The 19167-nt window shown below is 41.1% G+C and overlaps 1 pseudogene; it reads left to right on the top strand.

The window, feature by feature from the left end:
- The first annotated feature begins 904 nt into the window (after positions 1-904).
- Positions 905-19167, top strand: part of LOC132121847 (synembryn-A-like) — a 32177-nt pseudogene continuing 13914 nt past the window's right edge.

Genomic DNA, 19167 nt, shown 5'->3' on the forward strand with positions numbered 1-19167 from the left:
GAAATGTCTTATTCGTGACCAGCTGTGAATAATGTGTGTAACATGTCGATAGAATTGACCCGGAGGTACTATAGCCTCGGTTGATGACGTCATCGGAGCGCGCCTGCAACACAGGGCTATAAATAGATAAGCCACAGGTGCATCAACAGGATATTTTGAAGAGCAGTCTGAAGAGCAGTCCTGGGACATCCTCAGCATGGCAACACAGCGCAGCATCTCGTTCTGCTTTCTCAGAGAACAAGGTTACAGTTAAGTAACTAGGAACATTCCCTTTCGAAAGCTACAGTCGATGCTGTGCTGCTCAGCGCATTGGGAACGAGAATACCTACGCCGCCGTGCTTGAAAATGTCTGGACCCCTAAGGTTGTGCAGGTGTGCTACCAAACCATAAGAAGGCCTCAGACATTAGCTTGTGATGTTGACTCAAGGACATGAGAGCCCGGAGTAGCATGAACATCCAAACTATAGAATCTTATGAATGTGTGCGGAGAGGACCAACCTGCCCCATCACAAACCTGTTGTAAGCTGTTGTAAGCCGACTCTCTCCTTGGAAGAGGAACATGTTCTATGGCCTCTTTGCCCAGAAGAGTTTGTAGCTCTTGTGAGAGTACCTGCATCAGCTCCAGTTTCATGGAAGTGGAGACCACGCCATTGAATCGTGGAGGATGACGAATAAATTGGATCTTGTATCCTATCCCTACTGTGCTCAATACCCACCCAGAAATGCCTGGCAGAAATTTCCACACTGCCAGACTCTCTGAGAGCGGTACCAATTTTAACACTTCTTTTTGAGGGGATGTTAGATGTTCCGTGTCCTGAAAGATGGCAGGAATCACTGGAACATATAATATCTCACTGAAACCCCCCCCCCCCCCCCCCCCCCCCAAGTACAAGAAGTGGCGGGGATGGAGGGGTTTTGTGAGGGTAACAGGGCAGGGCAAAAAGCTCTTGAGCGTGCCCCACCTCGTGAGGGACTACCTCCACCAGCACGGGCGTCCTCCTCGTTGATCGTACTGCCCACACTCAAGTCCTTCAACAGGTCAGCCTGGTATGCCTGTAACACTGCCATAGTGTGCAGCGCAGCACCAGCCTGACCTGCAGCTTGGTAAGCTTTACCCACTAGCGATGATGTTATTCTACAAGGTTTAGTGGGGAGAGTAGGTTTCTTACTCTAGGATGCAGAATCGGGCGAAAGATAGCTCGCGAGCTTCTCTTCAACCCGAGGCATCTCCGAATACCCCCGCAACTTTGCATCCACGATAGTTGAAAAAGTCAACGTCAACAAAGACGCGAGAAGTATATGGTTTGCTCCATGACTTCGACAGCTCCTCATGGAGGTCCTCAAAAAAAGGAAGAGACTGCTGTTGTGGCCTCTCTCCCGTACCACCTGACAGAAACCTATCCTCCAGCTTACTACGTTTAGGGGTCTCTTGTTCGCGTGGCCAGTCAAGCTGCAACCTGTCCACCGCGCGAGTAACCACCACGACCGATTTCCTCTCGCGAGAGGAACGCTCAGAGGCGGGCTGCTCATGGCCCGAAGACTCATGAGATATATCATCCTCCTCATAAACCGAAGAAGCACCAGAGCGCGCTTCGAGATCACGAGAGAGGATGCGTGGATTAGGGCTGTCACTTTTAGTTCGAAAATCGATCGGACCAACCAAAATAAGTTTTGAAAATGAAAATAGGGATTCGATTTTAACAAAATATGTACACTATTAATTTTTAAAGGTGCCATCTGTCATGTCTGGCAAAAAAATCAAGTCATACTCCACATTCCATACCAGATGGGGGCAGTATGCCTCAATAAAGTGAATTGGTCTACTCTAGAGTAACAAACGAGAAACGGCATAGTCTCTATGCTCCGCCCCTACCTTCACAACAACCCTACAGCCATAGCCGAAGCCTTGAGAGGACGTTTTGCCTCCAGAGGAACGTTGGGTGATGTCAAGTGATTTTGAAACATGACATCTTCAAGCTACTCCCCTTCACCTTTACCAGTGAATATGTTCCTATTCGTTTTGTTCATATTACATTTTGAGTTGTATATATACATTATTTGAATTAAATTAATTTGACAGACAGACAGCTGATGTTGACCAAGCTAGCGCCAACCAACGTAACCAGAGCTGCCAAGTCTCAAGCATTCACCGTGAGACACACGCAATTGACTCTTTTCACACGCCACACATCAATTTTCTCACGTACATAAAAACCACGAAGCAAAGAGGACACGGAGACCAACAGACTAAGTTAGACAGAGCAGGTTAGTTATGATATAAATAAATGGGTAAGTTATAGCTAACGTTAGCTAATTATCAAACGCAGCTACGGTTAGCCATCGCTAACATTAGCACGTTTATCGAACAGCCTTCGATACATTTCTATGTTATAACTTCCCGAAAAAAAATACACAAACATAAAAAGCAAACTTCTAGCGAAATACTAACAGCATCTAACTTACCAATCCAAAAGAAATGTTCCAAGTTCGGTGTCGAACCTCAGTTCTTTCAGGTCCATCAGTTTTCTCCAGCGATTGAAAGCAGTGCCGATATTTACTCTGGTTCGGCTCCTTTTCTTATCGGATTTGATTTGTGATTCCGAGCGCGGTTGTTTCCCTGTAGCGGGTGGTGGTCTCTTGCCAAGGGCTTCAGTCATCCTTCCGCTCTCTTCCCTGAACTGAAATGAAGTAGTGGGCTGTACTTTCCACACGATTGACATCAGGTATAAGTACGCCCACAAGCCGTGCGAGTTATTCGTGTATTGCAGGTTGGCTGGTTGTTATGTTGCCCGCATACCACCTCCCATGGCCGAAACTGGTATTACGACACCTGTCGGGCCGGGGCTAGTAATGCTAATGCTAATTAAGGTTGATATCTCTGCAGCACTATAACTTGACATTTTTTTAATGACATCATCGCCCTTATTTCTTCTCATTCTATTGATGCGTGTGGGTCATTTTTTGGATATTTTTACCTCAATTTTTGCACATGGCACCTTTAAATAATTAAACAATTAAAAGTATATATGTAACAAAACTCACAAACAAGCAGAAAAAGAAAATAAAGAATTCCAAAAGTGCAGTATGCGTTGCGAAAGCTAGACAGAAAATACCAGCAATTTTACTCGCCTATAAGACCCAGTGACGTCGATGCTGCGTTCACACCAAATGCGAATAGAGCGTCTGCCGCGAATGATTTCAATGTTAAGTCAATGTAAAGAGACGTGTACGGGCGTCTGGAGGTCTCGCGGCGCGGTAGACGCGAATTCGCCTCATTTGCGCATCTAGTTGCAGGAGATTCTGAGTTATGAAAAGGACCATTGCAAACTGACAGCGACCAGCTTTTGTGGTGGAAAATTGGCAGTAATACCCCGACATTGCGCAGCAGTACCTGAGTGTCCCTGGGACATCAGTGCGGTCGGAGCACGTCTTCTCAACAGCTGGACATATAGTGAATAAAAAACGCTCTGCTCTGGACCCCAAAAATGTTGATCGACTTGTTTTCCTGTCCAATAAATTTGTAAAGGCCTATAGCCTTTAATTATGCGTGCCCAGTGCTGCCTTGCCTAAGTGTCGGTTACGTTCAATAAAAAAACACACATGGGCTGTTCTCAAGTCCATTTAAAGTTTCATTTTTTTGAACAGTTGTTTGAAATGGATTGAATCATTATTTAAAATAATCTAAATCATAAATGCAGCCGGGTTGAAGCCTGCAGTGATGTTTTTCTTTTGTTATGCCAGCCGTCCCCTCTGCATATATATTTGTAAAGATAAAACCTTCGTAATCATCGGCAAGAAGGAGGCGGAACCAGCGGACAATCAACTGAAACTTTAATACTCAAAATAAACACAAAACAGCGCAGCAGCCCCTCGCGGACGACTGTTGCGCACAAATAAAAAGCAAACACAAAATAAAGTCCAGGCCTGGTCCTCTCTCATCATTCACTGTCGTCGCTCCTGTTTTATATCCTTCCATCTCCTCCATGGGACTCGAGACCGGTGGGTTGAACAGGTGTCGTTGATCGCCAATCACTCCACCAGCCTCGCTCCTGTTCCCACGTCTCTCGGCCCCGCCCCACTCGTCACAATATTTTTTCGAGAATGTTGCAATCCTGTTGCTGTTTGTTATTCTGCACCAAATTTCATGCCAATAAATAAGAAATATTGCTGACTTGTGCGTTTCCAGCGCTCTCTTTACGTTCGTCTGTTATTTGACGTTGAAAAAGGAGACATCTTTTTTTTTTAGACATGGAAAATCGATTTTACAATCGATTCAATGAACACTTATGTCTTAAAAATCAAAAAAGATTTTTTCACAAAAGTGACAGCCCTAGCGTGGATTGGGTAACACCGCAAGCGAAAGGGACGGGCCTGTCGCTCGCTCGTCACGCAGATCCCCACGAGAGCCCCTTGATGAAAAGGTGTGTGCGGTCTGGAAATAGTTCAGACGAGACCGAAGCATCTTCACTGAGAGCAGTACACAATGCTCGCACTCGTCTGTCTCTAAAGCCAGAACCGTGTGCTCTTCCCCCAAACAAACAAAACAGTAATCATTTGTATCCAGCAAATACAAGAGAGAATGAAGAGAGCATGGAGGGACACAACACTTACCGTTTCATTGGCTCATCCTACAAAGATCTGTAGCTGACGAAAGAATCTTCCTGATGCACACATGCACAGAATGATCTGAAGACAAAAGACCTGTGGCTTATCTATTTATAGCCCCGTGTTGCAGGCGCGCTCCGTTGACGTCATCAACCGAGTCTATATTACCTCCGGGTCAATTCTATTGACGTGTTACACACATTATTCACAGCTGGTCACGAATAAGACGTTTACCAATGTGCAGAGCAGCGCAACATCGACTGTAGCTTTCGAAAGGGAATTTAATAACTTTGAAAATTAATTAACTTGCTAGACTCAAAGAAATACCAAAATTTATTTGTACATTAATACAACTTTTTTTTTAAAGAGAGCAGGTAAACAATTATTCCTGATAATATGCAAGTTGCTTCTTTTCTTTTAAATAAAAACATATATAAACCTCTTTTTGTAGTCTTCTTTTTCTTTCACACTTATACTCTTTGCTCCTCTATGCTCCTTCTTAGCCTTAGCTTTGTTCCTGCTTAGAATACTTTTAACTCAATCGAGATATATAATGTAAATTTAGAACCTTATCCAAGTAAAACACTCTTTTTTTTAAACTTGCAGTTCACACTATAAACTGTACTGTACTGTATGCGCATTAGATACATATATTACGATCAGTTCAAATATATGTGAGTCAGTCAAACAGTTCAAATGTACAATCGATCGTTATCGTTGGGACCCAGTTGTTGGTGCACATTAATCAGATGATGAATTCAAAGTAATCCCACATGAAAACAAAGACACTTACGTTCATCCGATGACAATGATACAAACATGAACATGAGATGAATCCAGTCGATCCACTTCAAACGAGGAAACACACGATCTGTCCAGTTTCACACGCAATTCCCGAGTCCACCACAAATGTCTGATAGCTTTGTAAACAGTTTTTGTTCATAAAGTCAATTGTCTCTATAGCGGCTTAGCCATCATCATCACACACGGCTTAACTAAGTGATGAATCACAGGATCACGGAAAACAACAAAACAAGATGCACTTCAAATTAGAACAGAAGATTCAAGATTTTTATCTCACATACAGTACATGGTTATATGGAGAGCATAAGGGCAACCTACCATGGTTTAATGACAATTTGTGGGACCTGATGAAAAAACTTGACGTTGACTTGAAAGTAGCACTGAAGTCTAAATTAATTACTGACAGACAAATTTTTACAAACCTTCGTAATAAAGTGGTCAATGAACCAAGGAAAGCAAAGGCAAAGTTCTTTATGGATATTATTAAAGACGGAAAAGGAAATAGTAAATTGATATGGAGCAACATAAATAAACTAACAAAGAAAGACAAGAAGCAAAATCAGGGAAATGGACATGAGCTGAAAATTAATGGAATTTTAAATAATGACCCCAGTGAAATAGCTTCTGTATTTAATACTTATTTTACTGTATCAGTGCAGAATTTATCTGACACTTTTGGAGCAAGAATTAAAAATATAGCAACACCAGATTATAAGACCATTTTTAAGATAACTGAAGTTCCTGAAAATAAAATTTGTAAGACAATAAGCACTTTAAAGTTCTCAAAGGCAAAGGACACATTCAAGTGGGATTCAACATTTTTTAAAGAACAATATTCACTCCCTTAGCACCCCCATTACACACTTAGTCAATTTATCGATAAAGCAATCAATTTTCCCAGCTGCCTGGAAAAATGCAGTGTTAGTTCCGATTTTCAAGGCAGGGGAACCTACTGATGTAGCTAACTATAGACCTATCAGCATTTTGCCGGTGGCATCAAAGATTGCATAAAAAATGGTAACTGAGCAGTTTACCGACTTTCTAAATTCTGGACAAATACTTCATCCAATGCAATTTGGTTTTAGGAAAAATTACTCGACCGAAATGGCTACTTGCTATTTTGTTGAAAAAAACAAATCAAAACTAGACAGTGGGAGTGTTGTAGGAGCAGTTTTTCTGGATTTAAAAAAAAGCTTTCGATATAGTAAATTATAATGTTCTTCTTCCTAAGTTGTCAAACTTAAATTTTTCTGATGATGTTATGAAATGGATGGAGTCCTATCTCACCATGAGAAGACAAAGCACCAGAGTTGGGAATAAAATGTCATCATTCAGTAGCTGTTCTGTTGGCGTCCCGCAAGGCTCAGTCTTAGGCCCTTTGTTATTCAGTCTATATGTTAACGATCTACCACTAGCATGTCCTCAAGTTGACACCCAAATGTATGCAGATGACACGGTAATTCTGGCACATGGAAGAGACAGATATAAACTGGCAACCAAATTAACAGCAGCAATGGCAAAAATTGCCACTTGGCTCTCTGAGTCTTGCATGACGCTAAACGTCAGTAAAACTGCGTGTATGTATTTTTATATGAGGAAAAATGAAAATCAGCCAGATGTCGTTGTAAATGGGGAAACAATCCAGATTGTGTCACATTTTAAATATCTGGGAGTTACTCTTGATTCACAGTTTTCTTTTAAGAAACATATAAAGCAGGTTTGTAATACTGTTAAATTTAATTTAAGAAATTTTAGACACATTCGTAATCAGTTACCTCTAGATGCTGCTAAATTGTATATGCACTCAATGATTTTCTCACATTTTACATACTGCATCACAAGTTGGTCACAAACCGGAAAAACAATACTTGCTCCACTATATAAACAAACTCTCAAAGTATTGTCACGGCCAGCTCGCAAGCCGCAACAAAGAAGGGAATGACACGTTGAAGTGGTTTGCAAAAAGGAATAACATTTATTAAAGTAAAGAGTATTAAATAAAAGAATAAACCAACAAACGAAGAAGACAACAAAATAGCCCGAGAGGAGAGCGCGCCCCCGTCACGACTGAAGGGAGCTGCTTTAGTTTTGCCGGCATCAGCTCTAGCGCAGGTGTAATCCATCAGTCATCATGACGTCACTCACTCCAACCTACAAAACATAACAAGGACAACCAAACCCACACGATATGACCCACTCTGGGGTCGTAACACCCCCCCCCCCATAAAAAGAAAAGGGTGGACATGTGAAACTAGTCACCCATTAACTCCCAAACTGGAAAGACCCACCACTCTGTAATACTCTCCAGTATCGTCAGCAACCACGGGCCCTGTGGAAGCAATTTAAGATAGACAAGTAGAGCAAAACAAAACCTAGTTAGTCAATCAGTTAAAAGGAATAAGGAGCTCTAGACAATGCGTCAGCTACCACGTTGTCAGTCCCCTTGATATGCCGGATGTCAAGTGCATATGATTGCAGGAAAAGACACCAACGAGTTAATCGTTGGTTAGGGCACCGCAAAGAATGTAAATAAACAAGCGGGTTATGGTCCGTATACACAACCAATGGGTCTGACACGGATCCCACATACACTTCAAAGTGCTGCAAAGCCCATATCAAAGCTAATGCCTCCTTTTCAATCACAGAGTAATTCAGTTGATAGGAATTAAACTTTTTTGAGAAGAAGCTAACTGGACGATGAATTCCTTCCTCATCAGCCTGCAACAGCACTGCTCCAGCACCCACATTACTAGCATCCACACATACCTGAAAAGAACGATCAAAACGGGGCGCTGCCAACACCGGAGTGGAAGTAAGCAGGGATTTAGCTGCCTCAAAAGCAACCTGACAAACAAAGGCGGCTTTTACTTTCAGAAGATCTGTGAGGGGGGCTACCACGGTAGAAAAATTTCTGCAAAATCCCAGATAGTAACCCACTAACCCCAAAAACTGCATCAACTCCTTAGTAGTAGGAGAAGGAAACTGATCAATGGCCTCAACCTTGGCCCGAACTGGTCGCACACATCCTTGTCCAACTATCTTACCTAGGTAAGTCACAGTGGCCTTGGCAAATTCACATTTAGCCAGATTGACAGTCAGGCCAGCCTCTTCAAACCGAGAGAGCAGATCTGCAACATGTTCCAAGTGCTGCTCCCATGAATCACTAAAAACTACACTCCCTTTAACCCAGAAACAACCCTATTCATAAGTCGCTGAAATGTTGCAGGGGCGTTTCTAAGCCCAAAACTCATAACGTTGTAGGAGAATAACCCCTCTGATGTAATAAAGGTGGAAATCTCTTGAGCTCTTTTGGTCAATGGAACTTGCCAATAGCCTTTAAGCAGATCGAACTTGCTTACAAATTTCGCCGACCCCACCCGATCAGCACAATCCTCAATACGAGGCAGTGGAAATGAGTCTGGTTTTGTTACTCTATTTATTTTACGATAGTCGGTGCAAAATCGATAAGTACCATCGGATTTACTTACAAGCAGGCAGATGCCCAACTGGAATATGAAGGTTGTGCAATATCGTGATCCAGCATATACTGAACTTCAGCGTTAAGATGCAGGAGTTTATTTGGGGACGCCCGATAAAAATTCTGGCAAATGGGCTCCGAATCCCCAACATCAATATCGTGCTCCAACCAATGTGTACGCAAAGGTACATCACCAAATATAGAGACATGAAGATTAATAATATCAATCAGATCACCACATTTATCATCAGGCAAATGGGCCAACATTTTAGACACATTTTTGAGTGTCTCTGAATTTTTTAGACATCCCAAAAGTACTGTATCCTCTGGAAAAGAAACTCCATCTATTCCCTCTCCCACAACCGAAGTGCTCTCAACTGCAAATGCAGGTTTCGCTTCATCGACTGACATCTTGTGAGAACGGCAATAATAAGGCTTCAACAAATTAACATGACACAATTGTGTGGACTTTCTTCTCTCTGGAGTGGCAATCAAATAGTTTAAATCAGTAACTTGTTTTTCTACCACATACGGACCTGTAAACTGAGCTTGAAATGGTGAGCCCTCCACAGGTAACAGAGCCAACACCTGATCGCCAGGCATGAATTTCCGTTCCTCAGTCCGTCGATCAAAAATTGTTTTCATACGCTTTTGTGATGAATGCAATTGTTCTTTTGCCATTTTACCTGCTTCATATAATCTACGCTTAAAGTCGTTCACATAGCTTAGCAAGTTTTTTGGTGGTGCACTTTCAACCCACTGGTCTCGGAATACAGCCAGTGGTCCCCTAACTGTGTGTCCAAACACCAAATCATTGGGACTAAACCCAGTACTTTCCTGGCACACCTCACGTGCTGATAACATCAACCACGGCAATCTTTGCTCCCAATCACCTTCCATCTCAGTACAATAAGAACGCAATAAAGACTTCAGTGTCTGATGGAAACGCTCCAAAGCCCCCTGGCTTTGAGCATGATAAGCACTGCCTTTGTGTTTAATGTGTAGCAGTTTCAAAACCTGAGAAAATAAATGAGAAGTGAAATTAGAACCTTGATTGCTTTGCACAATTCTGGAATGCCAAAAATGGAAATGAACTGAGTCAAGGCCTTCACCACTGATTTTGCAGTGATCGTACGAAGAGGATATGCTGCAGGATATCGAGTAGAGGCACACATCACCGTGAGCAAATAAATGCTACCTGACTTTGATCTAGGCAGTGGGCCTACACAATCAATAATCAGGTGCTCAAATGGTGGACTGACAGCAGGAATAGGAAACAATGGAGCAGGTTTGATCTTCTGATTTGGTTTGCCTGTTAATTGACAAGTATGACATGTCTTGATATACTGTGACACATCCTTCTTCAATTTTGGCCAAAAAAAATTACAAAGAATTCTGTGATAGGTCTTTTTTTTACCCCTAAATGACCTGCAAGTTTATCATGAGAAATCTGTAATACCAGTGAGCGATATTTTTCTGGAACTACCACCTGCATGATAGGATCCCCAGCAAAATCACTACCATGAGGAATCCATTTTCTCACCAACATTCCATCCTGCAAGAAATAACCATGAGCAACATTTCTAATTTCCTCAGAAGACATCACACTCTCAAACAATTGATGAAGAGAGGGATCAAGTTGCTGCTCCCGGAGCAACTCGGGAGGAGAAACAGAAAAGTTATCAGGCAAAGAGAATGGTTTAACAACAGCAGAATCAGAGGTTACCCTTGGTTGAGCAGAGGTCATGGAACGAGTTACTGCACATGCAGTAAACACTTCCGGATAATTTTCATGATTCTCGTCAGAACCTGGAAGAGGAACAGATAAAACCACAGGAGATGAAGTATCAGGCCACACCCTACACCCGGCCAAATTATTCCCCATGATTATATCCACTCCATCCACGGGCAATGATGGACGTACTCCAATCACCACTTCACCACTCACAAGCTCAGATGACAACATTACTCTGTGTAAGGGAACAGACATCACATCCAACCCAATTCCTCTAACAAGAACACTAGTACCAGTATCACTCAAAAATGAAAATGGCAAGACATCCTCCAAAATAAAAGACTCTGAAGCTCCCATATCTCTTAATATTGTTACAGGAATTTTTATCTCGGTTCCAATCATCGACACATGTCCATGGGTGATAAAAGGCGCATAATCTCCATTTTCCAAACGGTTACCCAATTTAGGAAATCCTTCACACAAGGAATCAACAGGACTTGATACGGATGCCACAAAAGCAGCTGGTTTAACGCGAGGAGCCTTTCCCCCTCTACTCTTGGCTTTAAGCACAGGGCAGTCATTTTTCCAATGTCCTTTACCACGGCAGTAATTACAAATAAGAGACAAATTTCTGGACATCCGATCTCCCCGATCTTCAAAAAATTCGTCCCTTTTCCGAAACTCAAGATTCTTGTGTGTTAACACGTAGTCATCGGCTTATTCAGCAGCTTTTGCAGCTGTATCTGCTTTCTGCTCGTTTATATATGTCGCAATACGAGCGGGTACAGAATTCTTAAACTGTTCCAGCACAATTAAGTCAGTCAATTCCTCAACTGTGGTTACCTCAGATGACATACACCAACGATTAAATGCAATACTGAGCTCTCTAGCAAACTCAACATGAGCAACGTTAACACCTCTGGACAATGTTCTAAATTTTTGTCTGTATGCTTCTGGTACTAACTCGTACGATTTCAAAACTGCTGCTTTTACGAGGTCATAATCGTAACAGTCAGAAACTGGAATAGAAGAATAGACTTCTTGAGCCCTGCCAGTAAACACACACTGTAAAAGTAGTGTACGTTCCTTACTGGGCCAACCTCTCGCTTCCGCAATCCGTTCAAACAAGGTAAAAAATGTATCCGGATCTCGTTCACTAAATTCAGGCATCAAACGCAAGTTTGCCGCAGTGTCAAACATTCTAGAAGAACCATGAAAAGCATCATCTGACCCATCATCTATTCTGCCTTCTCTTATCATATCCAAGCGATATTTCTGCAGCTCTATATCAGTCTGTTTGACTCTATTTCTCTCACGCTCCATTTCTAATTTCACACGCTCCTGTTCAAGCTGTAACAATAATAACCTCTCTTGTTGTTCAAAAGTTAAGGTTAACAGGTGGCTTAGTTTGACTAGCAGTAGCTGTATCAGACATTTCAATTAATATAGCTTGTTCTATCAATTTTGTTTTAATTGTTTCTCTAATTGTACCCTCTTTTAATCTTTTATCTTCAAGTTCGATTTCATAATGATCCGCAATCTTAAATAACTGATCTTTTGTAAACAATTCAAGTAACGCTTCAGAGGGAGAAGTAATGAAATCTTCTACGAGATTAGACATACTTTTAAACATACGCTACAATTAATTTAATGTGATTCACAAACCTCACGTGGTAAGAGAAAAATTCCCATTCCCTATCAATAAAAAAAAACAACAACTAACTACCTCATCCCTAATCTTCGTGTGGTTACTGGCGAGGGGTATTTAAGCACCAACTCCCGCTGGTACAAGAAAAGCAACCAGCACGCTGGTGACTATCTCATACCACGGCCATGCTCCCGAGACAACTGCTCTGCTCTACTCACGGTCACCACACAAAAATAACAAACATTACATTACCTGCTTGTTCCAAAAGGGACCAAGCAGCTAGACCTAACAAGGGAACATCAACAATCTCTCCACGATAAGATTTGCAAAATCACTTACCTCTTAGAAACAGCATAGAACAGCTAACTGATGATACAGCAACATATGTCTTCAAAGCAAATATATTCAACGCGCATTTCCTTCCGAACGATCAATAAGACCTACCAAACATTAGCGTTAACCAAACAACACTCTTCCGGTTTTATGTTCAGTTAATGAACGTGCCAAGTTCATTACAAAATAACCGAACGCACCAATAACGCTTCTAAATCACGTCGACAAATAACAGGAGTTTGTACGAGCGGACGAGCCCCCATTTGTCACGGCCGGCTCGCAAGCCGCGACAAAGAAGAGAATGACACGTTGAAGTGGTTTGCAAAAAGGAATAACATTTATTAAAGTAAAGAGTATTAAATAAAAGAATAAACCAACAAACGAAGACGACAACAAAATAGCCCGAGAGGAGAGCGCGCCCCCGTCACGACTGAAGGGAGCTGCTTTAGTTTTGCCGGCATCAGCTCTAGCGCAGGTGTAATCCATCAGTCATCATGACGTCAACAATGTTTGTTTAGTTTACAGAGTAATTAATAATCTGGGTGCGCCCCCATTAAAGGAGTTCATATTATTGCTCTCAGATAGTCGGAGAACAACCAGGGCAAACAGTAGAGGTCACTGTGCCGTACAGCACAGACGTACTGAGTTTGGCAGATCAGCCTTCTCTATCAGAGCCTCTAAGTACTGGAATTCAGTCCCAAATGAGATTAGAGACATCACTACATTTACTTGTTTTAAATATAAAATAAAATTATGGCTAAAATCGACACAATCATGTACCCATTAATCATAAATTCATAAAACTCATTTTTTGTCGTATCCTAACATTGTATTGTTGTGTCTATTAATATTGCACTTTATTTTGTTTTGTTGTTTTGTTTTATTGGGTTTTTAAGAATGTGAAACTTTGATGTCTGAAAGGCTACTTGCGTGATGACGTTTTATGGTATATTTATATGTGATTGTTAATCGTATGTTACCTCGTACTGCCCAGGCCCTGCAGATTAAATTTAGCTTGTAGCTAATTCTGGTATGGCTGAGTGCCATACACTGTCCCTGTTAAATAAACAAATAAATAAATATATACATATGGTATGGAAAAAGTAAGATAAAAAATAAATAAATAAAATGTACAGGACAGTATACTGTAGACTTAATAAATATTATAATCAGGAATGTACAAGAGAAGAATGTGCAAAATGTTGTACAGGGTATTTACATAGCAACAATAGAGTTAGTAAAAAAAAGTAAATAAAAATAAAAAAGTATAGAAAATGCTGTGTGCTAGTGAAAATGTCACTATCAGGGGCGATTCTAGGATTTCCATTTTAAGGGGGGCTCAGCGTGGGGCTCGTGTTTTTTGTTACTTGCAACTTGTAAAATTAGGAAAAGAAAAGAGTGAGCCAAAAAAAGGGATCTCTCTCTCTCTCTGCCTTTAGAAGCAGAGCGCGCTGACTCAAGAGTTAATGCACGTGCACGCATGGTGATAATGCTTGCAGACTTGACACACTAATATTTAATATATTTCAAATCAGCAACACAATCTGAGGTAAACTGTCACATGAATGTTTTCTATGACGCTCAAATTCTGTTAAAGCATATTTTAGGTTGATACAGCTTTTAGGTTGCATGTGCAGTCTGGAGCGTTTCATGTTTCTATGGCAACCAGTGAGGGACAAACTGCGCTTTACATTTTCTCCCATTTTTATAATAATATAATTGAACAATTTAATCTTAAAGTTTTATTGGTCAGATTCAGACTCGACGCAGAGCAGAGAGCACAGAGATGTTAGCAAATAAATAACGTCAGCGGCCATGGCATTGCACGAGCGATCGTTATTATAGTTCAATGGGGCAAACAGTCTAAGTTATTATGCAAGTTAACTCCTGTCAGAATGTACATGTGCACAGTTGCATTTGTCGTCCGTCACCGTGACATCAAGTGGACTTTTGAAGCTGAAATAATGATTGGATTAAGCTTGGACTTGGAATAACGAGCGGAATAACATGGATAACTTTCTTGTCGGAGGATTGTAATGCATCACAGGCAGTCAGGTACAAGGAAGAGACTACGTACTATGGCTCCTTAAATTAGGTAAGACAAAAAGCTGTATTTTTCACAGCAGGTTTATTGACTTGTAATAGCAATTTAAGGTGGAATATGTGACAATCGGCTCCAGTCGGGTCTGTGTCTTCCCGACACGTTCGGGTCCAGCTTTCAAATAATATACGGGTCCGGGTCCGAGTAGGCATTTCTCGGATCTACACGGGTCCGGGTCCAGCTTTTGAAATATTAGACGGGTCCGGGTTGGTTCGGTGTAGTACATTATGGGTCTCATTCGGGTTTGGGCACAAATTTTTGGACCCGTGAAGATCTCTACTTTAGAGCCCTCCAAACCTTGTCCTCTGACACGGTGATCACATGATTATTACTGCTCTGACTACTGCTTCCTGACACGCTGATCGGCAGACTCAGTTGCAGTTGCAGTTGCACTGCCTCAGTTGCATTCAAAACAGCCATAGAAAGAATTTAACTCGTCAGCCAGTGACAGGTCAGCTCTCACAGCTGCAGAGGATTTGTTTCCAAAGGCACAGATGGTTCTTAGTCTTTGCCACATGCGTCGGGAGTCATTTACCTGGAAATGGGACTATATGTGTTCCTTGTATCTGTGTTTTGCTGATTTTACTGCCTGTCTGAGATCATAGCACAATGTTATATACTCACTAATGCTTGGAATTGTATGCAGCAATGCATTTGTTTACTGCAGCACGGATTGTTCTGTCCACCCATTGTTTCTGATTTGAGAAGGTCCTTATAGTTATTGTATCCATGGCTTGTTCAGTTAGTGTGTTTACAAATTTTAATGTTACATAACTCGCTGATGTCAAAGGAACTCGCTCGGAACATGTCACAGTCCATGTAATCAAGAGCCGCCTGTACCATGGCTTCAGAGTGGGTGGACCAGCACGTCACCACCCTCTGCACCGGGGGTTCTTGAACGAGCCTTTGTTTATATTGTTTATATGAGGAAAATGACGGCATGGTCCGATTTGCCAAAAGACGGTAGAGAGCGAGCTTATCCTATAAGATTGTCCTTCTTATTCTCCAGTGATTGGACATTGGCAAGCAGAATGTTAGGAAGAGGAGGGCTGTGTGCTCTTTTTCTCAGTCTGTTGTGAATCCCAGCATGTTTCCCATGGTGTTTCTTGATCCGTCGCCATGGAAGGTTATTCAAGTGGCCATTGTTCATCTTGGTGTTCCGGAAAATCTCAAATGGCCACGATGGGTTGGAGGATAAAGTGTCCTGAAAAAGGTTAGTGAAGCTGTGTCCAATGTCCAAAAGTGTTCCTTTGTTGTAAGTGATCAGTGCAGACAATATGTGTTTAAAAAGAGAGAGCAAAATAAAGTAAAAAAGTAAATAAAAACACAATCTAAGCAGAGCGACCTGGATGGCATCCAAACTCAACAGTGCCATCTTGGTTAAAAATAAAATGGTTAAAATAAGAAAATAAAGCAAGCGTCGTCACTTAACACTTTGGGCCTTATTACAAAGAATATAGTAGTCTCCAAAAGGATGACTTTTTTCATAGATACAGCAGATCTTGCTGGCAGCACACTCTCTCAACATTTGATATACCTCTCTTTCCTCATTACGTGACTCACGTTATGATGCAACCTCAAGCTCAACTGTCACTGGCTTGCAATAGCACTCCTGTATTGAAAAAACTTTCTCATTGGATATAAGCAAAAACATAATTGTTGCATCATATTTCAAAATAAAGAAAAATGAAATAATATCAAATACATTTTATTTAGCAAACAATTTCTGACACAAAGCATATAAAACACATGGTATAGTTTAGGAGTCCCTACACACTCCCCCCACCAAAAATCCAGAATGTCCCCATGCTGGTTACAAAAATTACCATGCATCAATTAAACGGTAACCATCTGTTTATAGGGCACAAGTACGGGTTGGTTGTTACATATTTCACACAAGGCATTAGGATTACACCACCAAGCATGTGAACTGTTGTAACCCCCCAAAACATTCAGTATTTCAGTAGCAGCTACATTAACACCACAGCATTGAGATGATACAGATATGCGCTATGTACTGACTCCATTTATTTTTCAGACTAGGCTCAAGGGTACCCAGCATATCGAACATGGTCCTGTTATATCTTTAAGGCTGGGGATCACCTAGTGGGTGATAAGTCAAGTCAAGTCACCTTTATTTATATAGCGCTTTAAACAAAATACATTGCGTCAAAGCAACTGAACAACATTCATTAGGAAAACAGTGTGTCAATAATGCAAAATTATAGTTAAAGGCAGTTCATCATTGAATTCAGTGATGTCACCTCTGTTCAGTTTAAATAGTGTCTGTGCATTTATTTGCAATCAAGTCAACGATATCGCTGTAGATGAAGTGACCCCAACTAAGCAAGCCAGAGGCGACAGCGGCAAGGAACCGAAACTCCATTGGTGACAGAATGGAGAAAAAAACCTTGGGAGAAATCAGGCTCAGTTGGGGGGCCAGTTCTCCTCTGACCAGACGAAACCAGTAGTTCAATTCCAGGCTGCAGCAAAGTCAGATTGTGCAGAAGAATCATTTGTTTCCTATGGTTTTGTCCTGGTGGTCCTCTGAGACGAGGTCTTTACAGGGGATCTGTATCTTGGGCTCTAGTTGTCCTGGTCTCCGCTGTCTTTCAGGGCTGTAGAGGTCCTTTCTAGGTGCTGATCCACCATCTGGTCTGGATACATACTGGATCCGGGTGACTACGGTGACCTCGGAATAAGAGAGAAACAGACTAATATTAGCGTAGATGCCATTCTTCTAATGATGTAGCAAGTACATCGGGTGTTATGGGAAGTGTTCCCAGTTCCGGTTTACCTAATTAATGCAGCCTAAAAATCCTTTCAAATACTGAGGTGCTAAACCATTCAGGGCTTTATAAGTAATAAGCAATATTTTAAAATCTATATGATGTTTGATAGGGAGCCAGTGCAGTGTTGACAGGACCGGGCTAACATGGTCATACTTCCTGGTTCTGGTAAGAACTCTTGCTGCTGCATTTTGGACTAGCTGTAGTTTGTTTACTAAGTGTGCAGAACAACCACCCAATAAAGCATTACAATAATCTAACATTGAGGTCATAAATGCATGGATTAACATTTCTGCATTTGACATTGAGAGCATAGGCCGTAATTTAGATATTTTTTGAGATGGAAAAATGCAGTTTTACAAATGCTAGAAACGTAGCTTTCTAAGGAAAGATTACAATCAAATTACACACCTAGGTTCCTAACAGATGACGAAGAATTGACAGAGCAACCATCAAGTCTTAGACAGTGTTCTAGGTTATTACATGCTATAGTTTTTGGTCCTATAATTAACACCTCTGTTTTTTCAGAATTTAGCAGTAAGAAATTACTCATCATTCAGTTTTTTATATCGACTATGCATTCCATTAGTTTTTCAAATTGGTGTGTTTCACTGGTCCGCGAAGAAATATAGAGCTGAGTATCATCAGCATAACAGTGAAAGCTAACACCATGTTTCCTGATGATATCTTCTAGGGGTAACATATAAAGCGTGAAGAGTAGCGGCCCTAGTACTGAGCCTTGAGGTACTCCATACTGCACTTGTGATCGATATGATACATCTTCATTCACTGCTACGAACTGATGGCGGTCATATAAGTACGATTTAAACCATGCTAATGCACTTCCATTAATGCCAACAAAGTGTTCAAGTCTATGCAAAAGAATGTTGTGGTCAATTGTGTCAAACGCAGCACTAAGATCCAATAAAACTAATAGAGAGATACAACCACGATCAGATGATAAGAGCAGATCATTTGTAACTCTAAGGAGAGCAGTCTCTGTACTATGATAGGGTCTAAATCCTGACTGGAAATCCTCACATATACCATTTTTCTCTAAGAAGGAATATAATTGTGAGGATACCACCTTTTCTAGTATCTTGGACAGAAAAGGGAGATTTGAGATTGGTCAATAATTAACTAGTTCTTTGGGGTCAAGTTGTGGTTTTTTGATGAGAGGCTTAATAACAGCCAGTTTGAAGGTTTTGGGGACATATCCTAATGACAATGAGGAATTAATAATAGTCAGAAGAGGATCTATGACTTCTGGAAGCACCTCTTTTAGGAGCTTAGATGGTATAGGGTCTAACATACATGTTGTTTGTTTAGATGATTTAACAAGTTTATACAATTTTTCCTCTCCTATAGTAGAGAATGAGTGGAACTGTTCCTCAGGGGGTCTATAGTGCACTGTCTGATGCGATATTGTTGCTGACAGCTGAATGGTTGCAATTTTATCTCTAATAGTATCGATTTTAGAAGTAAAGTAGTTCATAAAGTCATTACTGCTGTGATGTTGGGAAATGTCAACATTTGCTGAGGCTTTATTTTTCGTTAATTTAGCCACTGTATTGAATAAATACCTGGGGTTATGTTTGTTTTCTTCTAAAAGAGAAGAAAAGTAATTTGATCTAGCAGTTTTTAATGCTTTTCTGTAGGATAGGTTACTTTCCC

This window comes from Carassius carassius, chromosome 40, assembly GCF_963082965.1.
Source record: "Carassius carassius chromosome 40, fCarCar2.1, whole genome shotgun sequence".
Classification (NCBI taxonomy): Eukaryota; Metazoa; Chordata; class Actinopteri; order Cypriniformes; family Cyprinidae; genus Carassius; species Carassius carassius.